Source organism: Cryptomeria japonica, chromosome 5 (genome assembly GCF_030272615.1).
Source record: "Cryptomeria japonica chromosome 5, Sugi_1.0, whole genome shotgun sequence".
Classification (NCBI taxonomy): Eukaryota; Viridiplantae; Streptophyta; class Pinopsida; order Cupressales; family Cupressaceae; genus Cryptomeria; species Cryptomeria japonica.
Window position 1 is genome coordinate 223,494,920 of NC_081409.1, and position 18,696 is coordinate 223,513,615.

At 41.2% G+C, this 18,696-nt stretch overlaps 1 protein-coding gene across 1 annotated transcript in view; it reads right to left on the reverse strand.

The window, feature by feature from the left end:
* Positions 1 to 18,696, reverse strand: part of LOC131031075 (C2 and GRAM domain-containing protein At1g03370) — a 167,297-nt gene that overhangs the window by 17,695 nt on the left and 130,906 nt on the right. The window lies entirely within an intron of this gene.

The window sequence follows — 18,696 nt, forward strand, 5'->3', positions numbered from 1 at the left end:
TTTATTCAAGGTGGCGCTAGATGTTGTGACCATTTCACACATCGCCCCATTGCAAATGGGGACCCTTGTTTTTTTTGCTTTTTAGGGTTTGTTTTTTTGGTCTTTTAGGGTTTTGTTAGCTAGCCTTTGCATTTTGAGTGTCGCCCAGGTGATCACATGGATAAGCAAGTCCGGCTTGAGTGATGTCTTGATTCTGAAATTTGGCTAAGTTTGTCCTGATCCTGAAAATTTGGCTAAGTCTGAAAGTCCTGATCCTGAAATTTGGCTAAGTCTGGAATGTCCTGATCCTGAAATTTGACTAAGTCTGGAAACTGAAAAACCTCAAAAAACTAGATTTTGCAATATAACTCCTGGAGGTCTGAAACCACTCTCAAACATCCTAAAAGTATATATGGAATATAACTTAAAGTATAAGAAAGAAGAAAGATAGAAGGAAATGTCACTTATACTTAAATGTTATATTCCATTAAAATTGTCCTGATAGAGAGTTCGAAAAGTCAAATTTTGCTCCTGTCCTTCACTGAGGATCCAAAGCGAATTTCGCTCCTGTCCCTCTCCCAGGGACCAAGGCGAAGCGCTCCTGTCCCTCACCAAGGGTCCAGAGCGAAAAAGCTTAGTGGAGTCATTCCTGGCCTCGTTTGGACAAATTGAGACATCAAAGGCATGATGGAGGACAAAATGAACATGATAGAGCATCCAGACTTGATTAAGGACGATGAAATGATGAAGTATTTGTCTAGAAAGGTAAATTCGCTCCTGTCCCTCACCAAGGGACCAGAGCGATTTTATTCATATACACATTTTTTAGACCTTGTTTGGACTCAAACTTTTATTCATGGCGTGTAAAGAGATGATATTTTCCTCAGCAAAGGAAATCTGAAGTGAAAAGTAAAAAGATTTGGCCCTGAGAGCAAAAATCGCTCCTGTCCCTCACTGAAGGACCGGAGCTTGAATTCCAATTTCGCATTATCCTTGCAAGATTTAAGTGGTTTCGCGATTTGAGGGGGCCAAGGGAAGTATGTTTTGCCCGTTGAATATAACTTAAGTACGCCACAATGAAGAAAATCGGCCTAAGTAACAAGTTCGCCCCTATCCCTCTCCAAGGGACCAAGGTGACTGGCTAGGGCACTCCTGTCCCTCTCCAAGGGACCAGAGCGATTTTCCCTCAAGACAAGATTCGGGCAAGAGAAAAACAAGTTTTACGTTTGAGGTGGGTGAAGGAAGACGCAATCGATCCGTTGAAGATAATTTTCGAAGCTAGCAAAGGACGAATTGGCTTGTAATTGCAAAAGTGCTCCCGTCCCTCACTGAAGGACCGGAGCTTGAATTTCAAATTTGCACTGTTCTTGTAGGATCAAGACAATTTTATGATTTGAAGAGACCAAGGAAAACATGATTTATCCATTGAATATAATTTGGAAGGCTAACAAAGGACGGATAAGCTTGGATTTGCAAAATAGCTCCTGTCCCTCACCAAGGGACTAGGGCGAAAATGCTTTAAAGTGCACTCATTTCAAAGATCGAATAAATTGAACTCGAAATTCTAAGTAAAAATGCCATCTTGGAGGTCAAAAATGAGGTCTTGGACGTAAAAAACAAGAAGTGTGAGGTCTAGAATGAGATCGCTCCTGTCCCTCACCAAGGGACCAGAGCGATCTTGTTAATAGCCATTATTTTTCATGATTGGGCGCCAAATATCCTTCAAATTACATTAAATGCCAGATTCGATAAAACCTTGAAATATTTTTGGCATTTAATAAAAGCGCATGGTATTTAATAATTAATTTTGAGCCTAAAAAAATCGAATTTTTTAATTATAAAGGCATTTAAAATTAATTATTATTATTTTAAAATAAAATGGGAGCGCTTGGGGTATTATTTAATGTTTTTATCAAGTCGGCCTCTTCTTTTATTAATTTTTATTTATCTTTTGGCCTATTTTTCCAAGTCGGCCCATGGAAATAAAATGGTAAGCGCTCTATATATTTGAGGCATGTTTTTCATTATTCAAATCATTCACTCATCATTTCAAGTGCGATTTGGAAGAGCAATTTGAGGAGCGAATTTCTACCAGGAGTGGAGACTAAGAAGGGCGAAATTCATCTTGAAGGCTATTGGAGAGGCGTATTTCTTGCTAGATTGGAGGATAAATTCCAGATGTTTTGAAGGCATTTGAAGGCGAATTTCCAGATCTTGAAGAAGCTAGTGGAAGATGGAGTTCTTTTCCAAGCTAAAGGGGGCACATTTTGCTAAAGGGAGTCTTGATCTACATTTTGCCTAGCGAATTCTCCTATTTTTGCATCATTTTTTAGAATTAATTCCCAAGTGGAGGTATGGCGTAATCACCTTGGCACCATTTTTGAAGATTTAAATTTTGCTTTGAAAATCCTAAATTAGGAAATGATAACTCAAGATTTATCATGAAGTTTCCTAATTAAAATCTTGAATCTTCCTTTTAAAGTTTAATTTTTTCAAAGATATATTACTAATTTTGAAACGTTGTGTAGGTACCAAGATGGCGACTCCCAAGCTCAAAAGATCCACAAGTCGGAAGACTCTCCTCAAGGAAAATCAAGCCAGATCAAGGACGGTCAAGCAAGGACAAGGGCGACCTCCTCCAACCTAGCATCGACAAGGACGGCCTTCTTTGGACTAACGTCATCAAGGGCGACCTTCTCCAATCCAGTATTACAAGGCGAGGTACATCATCATCTTGCACATCAAGGACACAAGAAGTTAGAACAAGGGTTCGTTGAAGAAGCAGATAGTTCCAGAAGAGTTAATTAAAGATAGCTTCTCAACAACATCAAGTTGAATATCTACCAAGTTACAAGTGTCAGATGAGGTGGCATCCTAGTCATCACTCCTCCAGTCAGTGTGGTCCACCTCAGCATTTCCAGATTCAATGTACCTAACTCATGGAAGGTGGCGCAAACTCCGATGTACCTACCCCAGCTATCCATTGGTGGAATTTTCTAGAGAGGACATGTGTCCAAGCAATACAATTTTATCATTGGTCAAGCATTAAATGTTATGTAATGGTTGTAACAAACCCTAATTAGGGTTTTCATTGTTGAATCTTGGCCATTGATCTCGAATTGATCTAAGCCATTGATTTGTATTGAGGGCACTATATAAGCCCTGACATTTCATTTTGTAAAGGCAATTAGAGAGGGTTAGAATAGTTAGTAAGCAGTTGGAAGTATTAGAATAGCAATTAGAGTAGAGTAGAGAGAGAAGGCAAAGATTGTTGCCAAGATGTTGTTGTAAAAGACTTGTAACTTCATTGAAGAAATGGTGAAATTTATGGGTCGATTCGACAATTTGCATGGTCTTTATACTTCTCATGTTTGATTTCATGTTATTAGATAAGAAGGAAGAAATATGTTTGATTGATGGTGGAATTCGTATATCCATACTACTAGCAGTTTGTTGATTGCAGACTTGCCTTGCGTAGTCAACTGGAATCATTCAGCTTAAGCTTAACTTCAATTGTCGCTTCTTCATTGATATGCATCAACCTGATGGTGTCTATGCCTGCAGTGATGATTTGAACATCATAAAGCTTTCCTTCGAAGATCGCACTAGCCTTGTGGAGATGGTCCTGCGATGTCAAAACAAGACCTAGTTAGAATTCCATCAAAGATCATTCATTGCTCTTACATTCTTAGTATTAGGATTAGATTCTTTCCCCCCCTCCTCTTTTTTCCTTTTTTCAAATCTAAGCTAGTGAAAATCCTGTGTTCCAGCAATATTCAAAGCAAATCAGAAGTTCAGGCATCAAATGTAAGTCCCCTTGTGATTCCAGCAAATCACATCATACCACAAAGAGCTTATCCACACGTAGAGACCCTACATAAAAGAACATTGGAGTCACCCTGATTGATCCTTTTTTTGCGATATCTTCAGCAATCAGAGACTTTATTCAAGAGAGGATAAGGTACCCTTGGGTATTTTATTCTGTGTATGATTGTGTACAAAATACACGTCAACAGAATTGGCGCTAGAAGGAGGGCTCTTTTTGAACCAAGTAATCCGAAGGAACAGTACTATCCGGAAAATTTACCAAAAAAAAAGGAAGAGCACATTTCAAGCATGATCATGGATCACGATGGTGTTGCCACATGAAGGGTTGAATCAAGTAGTGCAACCTAATTTGCAGATAGGCGACATTCAAGAAGATATCGTTTTAGGGTTGAATCACTTAGCGTGGAACGTAAGGAGAGGTGAAGCTGAGTATAACAGAGTGAGAATCATCTTGGAACAAGAAGAAGATAGGGCTGAAGAACACCGAAGAGTCGCAGCTAGAGAGCTTCGCAATCAAAGGAACCTACAATAATCTTCGCAAGACTTCACGCTGGATCGCATTGGTTCTTTCTCGCCCAAGAAACATCAAAGACTATTAAGGTCAACACCAAGCATCAAGAATCTAAGTGAGCTTCAGTTTACTTCAAAGGCGAAGCGAGTCAAAAGAGAAGATACTCCCAAGGAATTTGAACTAAGATTGGAGGAATCCCTTGACTCATCACAAGCTCCGTCTCTTCAAGAACAAGTACAAGAGGCGATTCAAGCCAGTATCCAAGCAATTTCTCAGACAAAAGGCCAGGCTAGTTCATCAAGCCCCTCGACAAACCTCCAAGCCTCAAAGAGTACGATGGCACACCATGCTCCTCCTCCTCCTCCTCCTGCTCATGCACTTAATGGCGCAACTTGGCTAATCAACAATCCATCACCGTTGGAATTTGCGGTCTATCATGATATGCCTAAGAATCCAGAACACTTTTGTTCAAAATTCAATGTCAGCGATTTCAATCGTACAGCAGAGGATCATATCAAGATGTTCGAGGATCATCTTCGCAACAGACAAATCGAATATGGAGATATAGCATGTAGGCTTTTTCCCTACTCATTGGGAGAAGAAGCGTACTTCTGGTTCATTCATTTGCCTATAGGGTCAATCAGGACTTGGGACGCCATGAAGGATGCATTTATTGCTAAGTTTGGTATACCAACCACACCAGCTGAGTTGTATAGACAATTTGTTGAGGTTCGAAGGAGAGAACATGAACCAATCACTTCCTTTAACAACAGGTTTCACCGCGCATACACGATGTTACGGCATCCTTATCTCATTGCGGACCCAAGGGAAATCTACTATGGGGCTTTAGATCATCTCACTGCTATGTTTGTAAGGACGCATCCTATCCCAAATGATCTAAACGCAACATACGCGAAGGCTATTGAAGTTAGCAAGCACATGGGACAGAATATTACAGGGCCACTACTACACATGGGACCTGTCGCAGCTCCAAATCAAATGCAAACGGTGGGAATGGCATTGGCTAACCAGACTCCAGTTATGAATCCGATTCCACAAGCAACATATCCGAGCGTGTAGCCAACAAGTCAGTTGGTCCTTCATCCTGGAGTTCCAATTTCACAAGCTCCACCAGCACAACCTGTGTATCTGCAAAATGCAACAAACTCGTCAAGAACACAGGAAGAAAAGGACGAAATGAAAGAGTTGATTGAACAAGTCAAGAAACTGTCAACCGAAGTAACTCATTTAAGGAACCAAAATAATCAACTCCAAAATATGCAGAGGGCCAACCACGGCCAACATGCGAACAATCAAAATTTCCAAGGAAATAACAACCAAGGTTTCAGGAATAATTATCAAGGAAATAATAACCAAGGCTTTCAGAAGAGACCATGGAATACGGCTCCCAATAATGGAAATGTGGTGACGCCACTAGATAACCCGCCAAATTCTCAGAACCAAGAAAATCATTCTACCAGTAAAGTGTTTCTAGCAGAGGCGGCCTTGTCCAGTTGGTGTAGACTCCACAATACGAACCAACATTCTAAGTTGCAATGTCCTGAATTCAAAATCGCAGCCGACATATTCCAGCAGGAAATGCGTAGCACTGATCCACCTGAAAATCCACCAACAACTGGATATGAAATGGTCCCAACTACACGATATGATCAAGCCATGATTGTGGAAAGTTACGGATATTCACAAGAAGAAGATAATCAAGCACAAAATGGGAGATTTCCACCAGAATCTGCTAATGGACCAATGGTACCCCCAGGGTCCCAGTTCCCACCTGCATCTGCAAATGGACCCGTTGAAGACTCAGAATATTATTTTCCACCTTTGAACAACAGTGTCCTAGTCAAGGGAATAAAAGAGGTATTCCACCAATCTTCGGGAGGTGTGAACCAAAGGGTTTATCATAGAAGTCAGAGAAATCAAGAACCCCTAACTACATCGATCCCTCCGAACAATTTCTCTACTCCTCCAGATCCACAAGCCAGCAACAATCCAGAATATCCACAAGTTACGCAAGGATATAGACAAAGGAATATTGCACCCCCCGTGGGCAATGATATGAAAAGATTGGCCACGTTAGTGCTAGAAGAACTCAAGAAAGTTAAAGTTAGCCTACCACTCTATGAGTTGCTCAAAGTTTCAGAAATCAAAGATGCAGTGATCAACAGTTTGAGTGAATCTAGTACAGTAAGGTCAAATGTTCAGGACCCGGCCAACAAAGCTCAAGCTACCATCAATGTTACCCAAGAAAAAGCCGATAACAAAGGGCAATCTGAACAAGACAAATGCATGGTCCAGACCATAACCTTCCCAGCCAAAAGGGAAGATATGCTGGAAGGAAAGGTGTTACTCAAAAGGGGTGAGACTAAGAAAACTCAACATACTATCAAAGAAGGCCTCACCACTAGCCAGATTCTTCCAGAAAAGGAAGTTGCCATTAAGAAAGATATGGTCAAGAAAGGAAAATCTCCAAACAAGACCGATCACTCAAAAGAAGAGGGTCTAGTAAAAGACAACAATCCAAAGGTCAATGAAGTGAAACATCAAGAACACAGTGGGGATTCGTCATCTCTTTCCCATGGAAAAGATGAACCAGCCCCGTTCCTGCTGTCAGTCAGAATTTTTGGGAAACTATTACACAATTGCCTCTATGATTCAAGAGCTTCCAGCAACGTGATGCCCCTGGCTGTCTGTCAAAGGCTAGGTATAACTCCCACTCCTACCAAAAGAAAGGTCACTCAGCTAGACAAGACAGAAGTCCCAGTCATGGGCGAGTTGAACAACATCCACATGCAATTAGCCGCGGACTCGAGGGTTCAAAACTTCATAGACATATCAGTAGTAGATATTCCAGATTCATATGGGATGCTCCTGAGTAGAGATTGGTCACGAAAATTGAATGGATATGTGTCAACTGATTTCGCACATATGTGGCTACCATGGAGAGGAGTCCCAAATCAAATCAAAATCGACAGCACTCCTAGATTGAGACTTATGATAACCGAGTATGGGGAAGACAATGAAGTCCTATTCTTAGAATCTGATTTGGGGACATACAAGCCTAAAGTGGGTGAGGTCCTGATGATACAAAACATACAAGATAAAGACGACCAGCAAGAAGTGATAGAATCTACAGAAATTGTCGTCGAAAGTGATCAAGGATCCAACCAAGAAGATGATGGAATGTTTGAAAATTTCCGAAGGTTTGTACATAGAAACATACAGCAAAGTGTGCAACTTGGTAACTTGGCGTCAGTTCGAGATCTGCTCCTTCCAAATTGGTGTAGAATACATAATGCCGTCCATTCAAAACTATCTTGTGCTTTATGTCAGACCGCATTAGAACAGGTATACAAAAGAGCCCCGCAAACGTTGATTATAGAAGAAGTTCAAGATTCAGAGGTGGAAAGCTCTTCAGAAGATGAAACTCTATCCGACGCATCAACCGAAAGTCAAAGAGACCAAGAGACGGAAGATCTAGAAAATGCAATATGGACATTAAGGTTCGATGGGTCTAAGTCCAAACAAGGATCTGGAGCCGGTTACGAATTAATTAGCCCGACAGGAGAAACCTACCTTGCCGCTCACAGACTACAATTTCCTTGCACCAACAACGTAGCTGAATATGAATCTTTGATTCATGGGTTATTGTTAGCTATCAAAAGGAAGGCAAAAATACTACAAGTGTATGGAGACTCAGAAATAGCTGTAAGGCAAATCAGGAAGCAATATGTTTGCCATGACAAAAGATTGACCAGATACCGGAACCAAGTCTGGGACCTCATTGAAAGTTTTGAGGCCTTCAACATCAATTCTATATATAGGCATCAAAATCAAGTGGCTAATTCCCTTGCGCAAGCCGCTAGCTCTTTGATACCATTAGCGATGGACGGATTGAAGAAGTTCATAGTAGAATTAACATCAGTCCCTTCGGTCCCGGATAACATCACCAATTTTCAAGTTTTCGAAGACGACAAGCACAGAATGGATTTCCTAACCAACACAGATGTCTTCCTAGCCCAGATCATTGATGAAGAAGAAGTGGGAGAAGCAGAGTTTGATGCCGAAGGAGTTTTGAATTTAAAGACAAACACTATTCCAAAGGGAATGGTAGAATTAGAAAGAATTTTTGATCCTGACAAATTGAAAGAGATGAAGAACCACAGCATGGAGGGAAACATGTGCGACTCCATCAACGTAGGTGACGACATACAAACTAAGAATGTGTTTATTGGTAAATCTTGCACCGCAGCTGAAAGAAATGGAATCCTGAAAAACATGAGAGATTTTCCAGATGTCATAGCATGGAGTTATGAAGATCTCAAGACTTATGACACTACAATTATTACCCACACAATCCCTTTGAAGCCAGGAAGTAAGCCATTTAGGCAGAGGCAGAGACCAGTTAACCCTTTGTTGGAACCCCTAATATATCAAGAGGTTAAGAAGTTGCTCTCAGCCAAGATCATCTTCCCAGTAAGGCATTCGACGTGGGTCGCCAACCTGGTACCTGTCAGAAAGAAAAATGGAGAGATTAGATTGTGTGTTGATTTCAGAAATCTCAACCGGGCTTCGGAAAAGGACAATTATCCGCTACCATCACTGGATGAAGTATTGCAAATTGTCAATGGGTCACAAATGATGTCTTTTCTGGATGGATACTCAGGTTATAACCAAGTTCTGGTCGAGCCCGAAGATCGACTAAAGACTGCTTTTACCACCAAATGGGGAACATTTGCGTACAAGAGAATGCCTTTTGGACTCATCAATGTCGGGGCCACATTTCAGAGAGCCATGGACATCGCTTTCAGAGACTTAATCAGAAAATGCATTATTATATATATGGATGATATCACAGTTTTCTCCAAGCAAAGAGAAGATCATGTGGATGATTTAAGAAGAGTCTTCCAAAGATGCAGAAGATATGGTGTATCTCTCAACCCGAAGAAATGCATGTTTGGGGTAACAGAAGGAAAACTTTTAGGACATGTTATTTCAGAAAGAGGAATCTCCATCGATCCTGAAAGAGTAAAAGCTATATCCACTATCAATTTGCCGGCTAGTAAGAAGGAACTCAAATCATTTTTCGGCAAGATTAACTTTGTCAGAAAATTCATTACTGGATTTGCTGAAATAGTCAGACCCTTGAATGAAATGCTGAAGAAGGATGCAAAGATTGAATGGTCACCACAGGCCAAAAGGGCATTCGAGGAGATAAAAACGGCAATTGCAGAAGCGCCAGTTGTGATCAGTCCTGATTACCTCAAGCCCTTCTATCTATATTCCTTCGCTTCTGACTACACTTGTGCTGCTATCCTCACCCAGAGAAGTGAAGAAAGGGACGAGAATCCAATTGCATTCATGAGCACCCCGCTAAAAGATGCAGAACTCAGGTATCCCAATATTGAGAAACAGGCATACGCGCTGGTAAAGGCTGTTAAGAAATTCAGACATTACCTCCTAAGGGCCAAAATTTATGCAATAGTACCAGATGCAGCAGTCAAGACTCTTCTCATGCAGAATGAACTAGGAGAAAGAAGAGGAAAGTGGGTCGCCATTATCCAAGAATTTGATATTGAAATCCAGCCCATGAAACTTGTTCGAGGACAAGCTTTGGCGCAAACATTGGCAATTGATGGACCTGGATTAGTCCAACAAATTTATGAATTAGAGGATGTCACTCTCGATGAATGGTACAAAGATATTGTGACATACCTACTTAACAATAGATGTCCTGCTCGCATGACACCCACGCAGAAAAGAGCACTAAGAATAAAGTGTCAACATTATATGCTTCAAGGATCCGTTCTATATCGCAGAAATCACGAAGGTATATATCTGAGGTGCGTTGGCAAAGATGAGGCCAAACAGATAATAGAACATTTTCATTCCAAGTTTGGGACCGGACATGGAGCCAACCTCGCAACAGCTCACCAGATCCTGAGAGCAGGATATTACTGGCCTACACTTTTCAAAGACACATTTAATCATATCAGGACTTGCCACACATGCCAAGTCGCAGCCTTCAGAGAAAGAAATCCGGCCATGCCATTGAACCCAGTGATTGAAGCTAGACCATTTGCCAAATGGGGAATGGATTTTATTGGTGTCATCAACCCTGCATCTTCGGCACAACACAAGTATATCATCACAGCTACTGATTATTGTACCAGATGGTCGGAGGCACAAGCTCTCAAAGTATGCACTACTGAAGCTGTAATCAAATTCCTGGAGGAAAACATCATCACAAGGTTTGGGTGTCCTTATGCTTTGGTTTGCGACAATGGCTCGGCATTCACATCATTGAGATTCTCGAATTGGGCTTTTGAATATGGAATAACCCTCAAATTTTCATCAAATTATTATCCTCAGGGTAATGGGTTAGCTGAGTCAACTAACAAGAACTTACTCAGCGTTATCAAGAAACTGCTAGAAAGAAGTCCGAGAGAATGGCATACTCAGTTGAGATTTGCTCTATGGGCAGACAGAATCAGGACCAAGAACGCATTAGGAATTTCACCTTATTTTCTGGTTTATGGCCAAGACCCAGTCTTCCCCATGCAACTCAGGATCCCGACCCTGAGGTTTATTCAGGAATACATGGAAGACACTGATGCTATTCAAGCCCGATTAACACAATTAATGAATTTGGAAGAAAAGAGAGATCAAGCATTGGAGAATTTTGCAAAACACCAAGGAGTGGTGAACAGATGGTTTGATCGGCAAGCTAGAGTCAAGGCATTTCGAATCTCAGATCTAGTCTTGTACTGGGACAAAGCACACGAAAAAAGAGGAGAACATGACAAGTTTGATAAGCTTTGGAAAGGCCCTTATCAAATTTCAGAGATATTGGGAGAAAATGCATTTAGGTTGAAGACTTTAACTGGAGAAGACATCCCATTGCCTATCAATGGGAGGTATCTCAAACATTATTTCCAATCTTAAGATGCCCAAGGCCTTCCCTTGTACATAGTTAGTTTAGTTTGCTTTCGTTGTTTGTTTGCCTTTTCTTTCGCTTTGGTTTGCCTTTCGCTTTGTTTTCGTTCGTAGTTTAGGAGTTTTGTCTTAGGATTAGTTGTTTTGTCCTGAGGGGTATCCATTTGAAATTGGGTGGTTTTGTTATATAGCGCTCTGACTTCCCGCTAGATTGTTGGTTGCACTTGGACAATCATGAGGTCTTTTGGAACTACAAAGGGAGTTTCTTTTAGTAAAGCTTTGAGTCAGGACGTATTTGCAATGAAGCAAGATTAGCTTATTGAGCTCACGTATTTTTGTCCTCCAGTTATTATATCTTTTCACACTTATAATCTCCGAGTCATTGTGTTTTCCAGGCGAAGCTGTGATCGGTGAAAAATCTAAAATCTGACTTCAGCGCCACCGCAATCCTCAAACCCTAGTCAGCTTCGCTACTCACAAGCCAAAAGAATTGACGGAACTGAAAAGCAATATCAAAGAAGAAAAAATGAGAAATTGAAAATGAGAAAAAATCAAAAGAAAAGAAAATGAGCTGACAAAGAAATATCAAATTGGCTAAAGGGAATATACAAGTAACTCCATCGGGGCTATAGACGCCTGGCTGGCAATGGAGCAATATTCGTGAGCTTGCGGCAATAACCTCGTCGGAAATATGGACGTCTGACTGGCAGCGAGGCTCTATCCAGGATGCTTTTGGAGTCCAGATAAACTACGTAGCTTATCACAGGGGAACCTGGAGATCATGATTGTCTTGTTGAGGGGAATTAACTCATTTGCACACACATGGGTAACTGTGGACTTGATACTTTGTTTCAATATGATGGTCTCTTCTTGTAAGTGTTTCTTAACTCCTGGTTTTGTTAAGGGAGGTTTTCTGAGTTTTCTTTAAGAAAGATTGATTCCCAAATGTTTTTCAACATTTCTCAGTGGTGTCGCCAGATGTTGTGACCATTTCAAACATCGCCCCATTAAAATGGGGACCCCCTCTTTTTGCTCGGTTTTGCCTGTTTCTCTCTCTACTTTTAGGGTTTTGGGTTGGTGAGTCAGTCATCTGGACTTGGGGTTAAGCCTTAGGGTTTCTGTTTTGATGTTTTTAAGCCAGAGTCCAGCCCATTTTTGAAGATTGTTGAGCTTCCTCTCGTAAGATGAAATTTTGAAATAGGGTGAATCTGTCAGGAGGTCAAAAGAGTCGGTCTAGGTTCAGTCGGAATTTTGAATGCAAGTCCGATTTTTTTGCCTAAGTGTTGATGATGGAATTTTGAAATTTTGTTTGAGTGATTTTGGCCAAATTTTGGAAATTTTGATAATTGATCCCAGGCATTGGAAATGGCCTAATTTCGCCTTGTGAAGTGACTGAAGTCTTAAAATCTTGGTATTTTGGCCTATGGAAGTGAAATCGCTCCTGTCCCTCAGCCAGGGACCAGGGCGAAAATGATATTTTATGCATCTTGGTTATTACTTTATTTCATTTGTCTTGTGCAGGGTCGCCAGGAGATGCAGTTGAACGCGAAATGGAAAGCTTTGAAGATTTTAATCTCAAAATTGACAAGTTTTTTAAAAAGTTTAAGGTCAAATCGCTCATGTCCTTCAGTGAAGGACCAGGGCGAAATGACTCACTTAGACCATTTTGACCTCATTTGGATCAAATTGAAGCGTCAAGGGCGTAATGGAAGGTGAAATCAACATGATAGAGCGCCAGGATCGACTCGTTTGCAATAAAAAGTTGAACTTTTGCCCTTAAGGACAAAAATCGCTCCTGTCCCTCACTGAAGGACCGGAGCTTGAAATCCAAAATTGCCTTGTCCTTGAAAGATTTGAACGATTTCGCGATTTTGAAAATAATAAGAGAGGTACATTTTATTCATTGAATATAATTTGATTGCACCTCGAAGGAGAGAATTGGCCCTAGAAGCAAAATCGCTCCTGTCCCTCAGCCAGGGACCAGGGCGAATTTTAGTGATAGCTCCCATCCCTCTCCCAGGGACTAGAGCGATTTTCCTTATAAAACAAGTTTTGGGCAAAGGTCAAGTAAGTGTTAAGTTTGAGGCAAGTGAAAGGAGGCAAAACGAATCTATTGAAGATCATTTAGAGTTTGCAAGACACCAAATGAAGCCCATATTTGCCAAGTTCGCTCCTGTCCCTCTCCAAGGGACCAGAGCGATTTCTTCTCAAAACAAGTTTCCCACCAAGTTGGAGCAAGGCCCACGTTAAAGATAAGTGAAGGGGAGCGTAATGAGCCCGTTGAAGACAAATTTGAAAGTTGGCAAAGCACGAATGAGCCTATAAATGAAAGTTCGCTCCTGTCCCTCAGTCAGGGACCAGGGCGAAATCAAGGTTATCTAATATTCCCCTCCAAGTTTAAGTCGCTCCAGGCCAGGATATAAGGTGGCAATGATGTTTGGAACGCCTCGAAGAGAAACCAAGTTGCAAGGACCGCGAAAAGTGATATAAATGGTCAAGTTCGCTCCTGTCCCTCACCAAGGGACCAGAGCGAAATGTCTAAGTATGCCTAATTTTGAGATGCCACTTCCATTTCAAACGTTCAAAAGGGAGTAAGGAACACCATTTTATACTTCGAAGGCAATTGCAAGTCGATATGATCAAGGATTAGCACAATGAACAAAATATCGCTCCTGTCCTTCAGTCAAGGACCAGGGCGATATTCATGAAATCAATCTTTTTCTTTCTAGACCACGCCAAGGCAAAATTTCACAAGGTCGAATATGTCTTTGGGAGGATGATGGACAAGGAACCAAACATCAAAAGGTGATCAACTTGAGCAAAGATGCAAAATCGCTCCTGTCCTTCAGTCAAGGACCAGGGCGATATTCATTAAACTAGTCATTTCCTTCAAAAAACGATAGCAAGGCGAAGTCATGCAAGGTCCGAAATGTCATTAGAAAGGTGATCAACAAGGAGTTAATGTTAAAAGTTGACAATTTGGAGCTAAAATACAAAGTTCGCTCCTGTCCCTCACCAAGGGACCAGGGCGAAAATCACTCAAATATCAAATTTGCCTTGCAAATAACAAATTAAATATGCGTAGAATGAATGGATGAAGTTATTTCTCGCCTTGTGACGTAAGTTGGCAACCAAAATGATCAAAGATCAAGGAGAAAAGTAAAGTTCGCTCCTGTCCCTCACCAAGGGACCAGGGCGAAAATGGTTTGAGAGACATTCATTCAAAAGATTGAATCGATCAAGCTCAAGGTTCAGAATTAAGATGCTAATTTGGACGTAAGGGAAGTGACTTTGAACATAAAAGGCGTAAAAATCAAGATCAAAATGCTAAAGCGCTCCTGTCTCTCTCCCAGGGACCAGAGCGATAAGGTTAATATCCATTATTCTCCCATGTTTTGGCCCCAACATCATTTTCAAATCGCATTAAATGCAAAATTTCGATAAAATTTGAAATATTTAATTAAAATTTGCATTTAATAAGTGCGCACAAGACATTTAATTAATTAATTTTGCCTTTAAAAAATCGAAACTTTTAAATCTGAAGGCATTAAATTAATTAATTATTATTTTAAATAAATAAATTGGGGCGGTTGGGTTTTATTTTTTTAATATTTTGTAAAAGTCGGCCTCCTCTTTTTATTTAAAATTTATTTATTTGCAAAAGTCAGCCTATGGGGATTGAAGAGGTAAGCGCCTATAAAGGGAGGTGTGATATCTCATTTTAAATCATCATTTTATCATCCTTTCATATGCGATTTGGAAGGCAAGGAGAAGTGCGAAATTCCATCCAAGGAGGAGTGCGAATTTTATTGCAAGTGAAGCGAATTTGTCCTCAAGGTGGTGAAATTAACTAAGGAGGCGCCTTTGCTAGAGGAGGATCGCATTGATACTTCAAATTTCGATTTTTGCCTAGGCGATTTCCTTATTTTGCATTTTTAGAGTTAGCTCTCAAAGTGAGGTATGACGAGGTCTTCCCTTGTCTTGAATTTTGAATATTGATCTAAATTTTGAATTTCCTGTAGCTCAATCGAATTTAGGAAATGATAACTCAAAGACTTATCATGAAGTTTCCTAAATTCAATCTCTAATCTAATCTATGTTTATACATTGCAAAATCTATTTCTTATTATGAAATGTTGTGTAGGTGTTACGATGGCGACCCCGAAGGCGGGAGCATCCACCAGTTGTCCAGCTCTCATGAAGGAAGATCAGAAGAACGAAGAATTGGAGACCAAGATCATGTCGAAGTGGAGCAACATTGGAGAGACCAACTTGGGGAACTTCAGTACAAAGAAGTTTCGAGAGGTCCCTTACATTGGCAAGCCGTCACCTGTCGCAAGGAGAATAATTGAAAGTGGCATTATTAAGGCGGCCGGCTTCCCTCCAGCAATCCAGTGCCATGAGTTGATGATCGAGTGTGCTCGCCATTATGATCCACAGTCCAGATCGATAGTGTCCAAGGAGGGAGACACTTTTGCTTATCTTTCAGAGGAAGCTATCAATGAAGCTCTTCACTTGCCAGAACATAAAGATATGATTTATAAAAGCTTAGAAGGAGCCAGGTCCATGTACGAAGATGATCCAGACACTTGCCTAAGCATCATCAATAAGAACTGGTTACTCAAGAGTCGTCCTCGCCTGAGCAAGATTCCGAACACACCACATAGGATTGACTTCCAGGAGGAGTACAGAGATTTGATAACACTGCTCAACCGAGTTACAGGGGCTCCTCAAGCCTTCTATTTTGAGAAGTGGATGTTCTACTTCATCCAAGTGATAGCTCAGGGAAAAGGAACAATCCATTGGGCTAGAATGATTAGCCATTGCTTGGACGTACAGTTAAGGAGATTGAAGGCTACCAAGTCTTTCCACATGAGTTCATACATCATATATGCCTTGATCACGAGCTTTGAGTATGCAGGACTACCTCACAGGGAAGTGATTGGAAGAGGGCCTGGGGAAGCCAGAGTTTGTGATTCCTATGTTCACTTGCATCATCCGCCAGGAAGTAACTACAAGTTAGTCAATGATACATTCACGATGAACATCACCAGGACATTGCAAGGCGGGATTCACAACCGGCTATCTCAGGATGCACAAGAGCTTGTAAAGAGGTACGGTGCTTGGTTCATCCAATTTCAGAAGTTTACATATATTAGAGTTCATGGATGTCCTTCACCTCCCTACATGTTGCCGAGATATCCGACAGACAGAATAGTGTTACTTGAGGTAACAAGACAGTTGGCCGCTTATGTGAAAGCATTTAGACACAAACATGGAAATGGAGTTCCTGTGCCTATCATATTGGGGAATTCTGTTGAGGTATGTCCTAATGCTCTAGCCATGGATGATGTAGAGAAAGAGTTAGCTTTATATTCATTTTCATTCTTTGCCTTGAGAGAGAGCTTTGATCCATATGGGTATATAGAGGAGACAGTCGGAAGAAAATATAAGCATGAGTTTCAGATAGAGGACTTTGTGATGAATCTCTTGGATGACATGGAAGTGAAAAGAAAGATGCATTCTAGATTGCCTTTAGACCTTATCAGAAAATGCAAAATTTACAGAGTGGCCGACCAAGCTCAGGACAGTGGCAGACATCTCCAATCATCTTATGATCGAGAAAGCAAATCATTAAGGCTAGATTGGAATGAACTCGAGGTTGTGGATCTAGATGCTTTGATGGCTCTAGTCTTGTCTTGTACTCGCAGATGGGTTGATGTGCAGCATCAGAAGTTGAGAGAGCAAGGCATATCTATGACTTTCACTTTGGAAGAGAGACCAGTTGAAGGAGGAGCAAGTGTAAGTGAGGGTAATCCTAATCCCAGAAATGCAAGCGAAAGCAACCTTCGAAGTGTAAGTGAGGGCAATCCCCCTCCAAGAGGCTCGAAGAGGAAAGAGAGACCTGAGAAAAGAGAATCCTCCAAGAAGAAGCAAGAGGCCAACCGAGATCGTTCATCCGGCACATCTTCTCAACCTGAGAAGAGGACACTTGAGATAGAGGAGTCTATGGAATCAATGGTACAGAACGATAAAGAAGGACAGGCACCTCGAAGGTCACCAAGTGGGTCTCTCCAAGCTAATGAGCTACATGAAGATAAGGAAGATAATGAAGAAACATCTCCTCTCAAAGAAGAAGAAACATTGCCTAATGAGATACAGGTTAGAGAAACAAGGTCTGCCATTCCAGATTGGTTAAAAGAGAGACTAACAAGGGTGATTGTGATCGAGGACGAAGATAATGTGATTGATTTAGAGAGCCTTGTTGGAAATTCTCAGGGAGTGACAGAAAAGAGGAAAGCCACTATGATGTCCAAGATGATCAGAGATGAGACAGGATCCAGGAAATTACAGATAGCTACACCAGCAGTGGACAAGTATGAAGGTGAGATCCTCGCAGAAGAATTTGATGTAGAGACATTTGAGCTTGGTCCACTCACAGCCGAGCAGACGTTGGATGATGCCACTGATTCATTTGAGGCACTTAAGTCCAAGCTTAGAGAAGAAATGGAAAAGAATAGGAAGTTTGAGCGAGAGGTCAGTGCTTGGAGAGGCTACTTTAGCCATCTCAATTAGCCTTTGAGGCGTCAGGATCCAGTAGTATCTCCTGCGTAGGCACTTCCCCTCGAATCAGTTGGCGAAGCAGAGAGAGTCAGGAGTTTGGTTCAGCTTATGAGCTCATGGATTGACAAATCCCATACAGTTGCTATTGAATTTGCAACAAGGATGATGCAGACCATTCACCGAGCTATTCAGGTTCTTGAGGTCATCCATAACCTAATGATAACTGTAGCTGCCTTTGCTCATACTAAAGATGTTATCATTCCTGTCTTGCAAGTAATCAGGCAAACATCAAGGAAGGTCCTAGTGCAAGAAAAGATAATGGATGAAGGACCTCATAGTTTACTTCAGTGGTCGACTTTACTCCAGATGAAGGAAGTTCTCTTCGAGGACATCAGTACTAGATGCAATCATGTTGAGGAGGTTATCCACCCGATCCAGGACAGAGTGTTTGAGGTACTACGTACTATTCTTGGCAGGAGGATCGAAGTTGAGACAGATGTGGATTTGCAGGAATTAGAAGATAGAGTCAAGGTCATCTTTTGCAAAGATGAGAATATTATTACAGATGGGCAACGGGACCAGATGTTTGCTACCATGCTCCTGATTGAGAAGACCAAGGAACTTGAACCTGAATGGGACGCTGCTCTTCTCAGGGCTTTCGATCAGGTCATCCACTTAGAAGAACGAATGAAGAATCTTCCCGAGATTCCAATTGCTGAGATCGAAGGAATCGTGTCTAGATTCATTGCATATGCTAAAAAAGAGCATTGGAAAAGAAATAAGATTCTAGATGAGAGGTTGTTATAGATGATGTGGCACCTTAATTGTCATTGGTCTATGTCTCCTAGATTTTCGTGCCA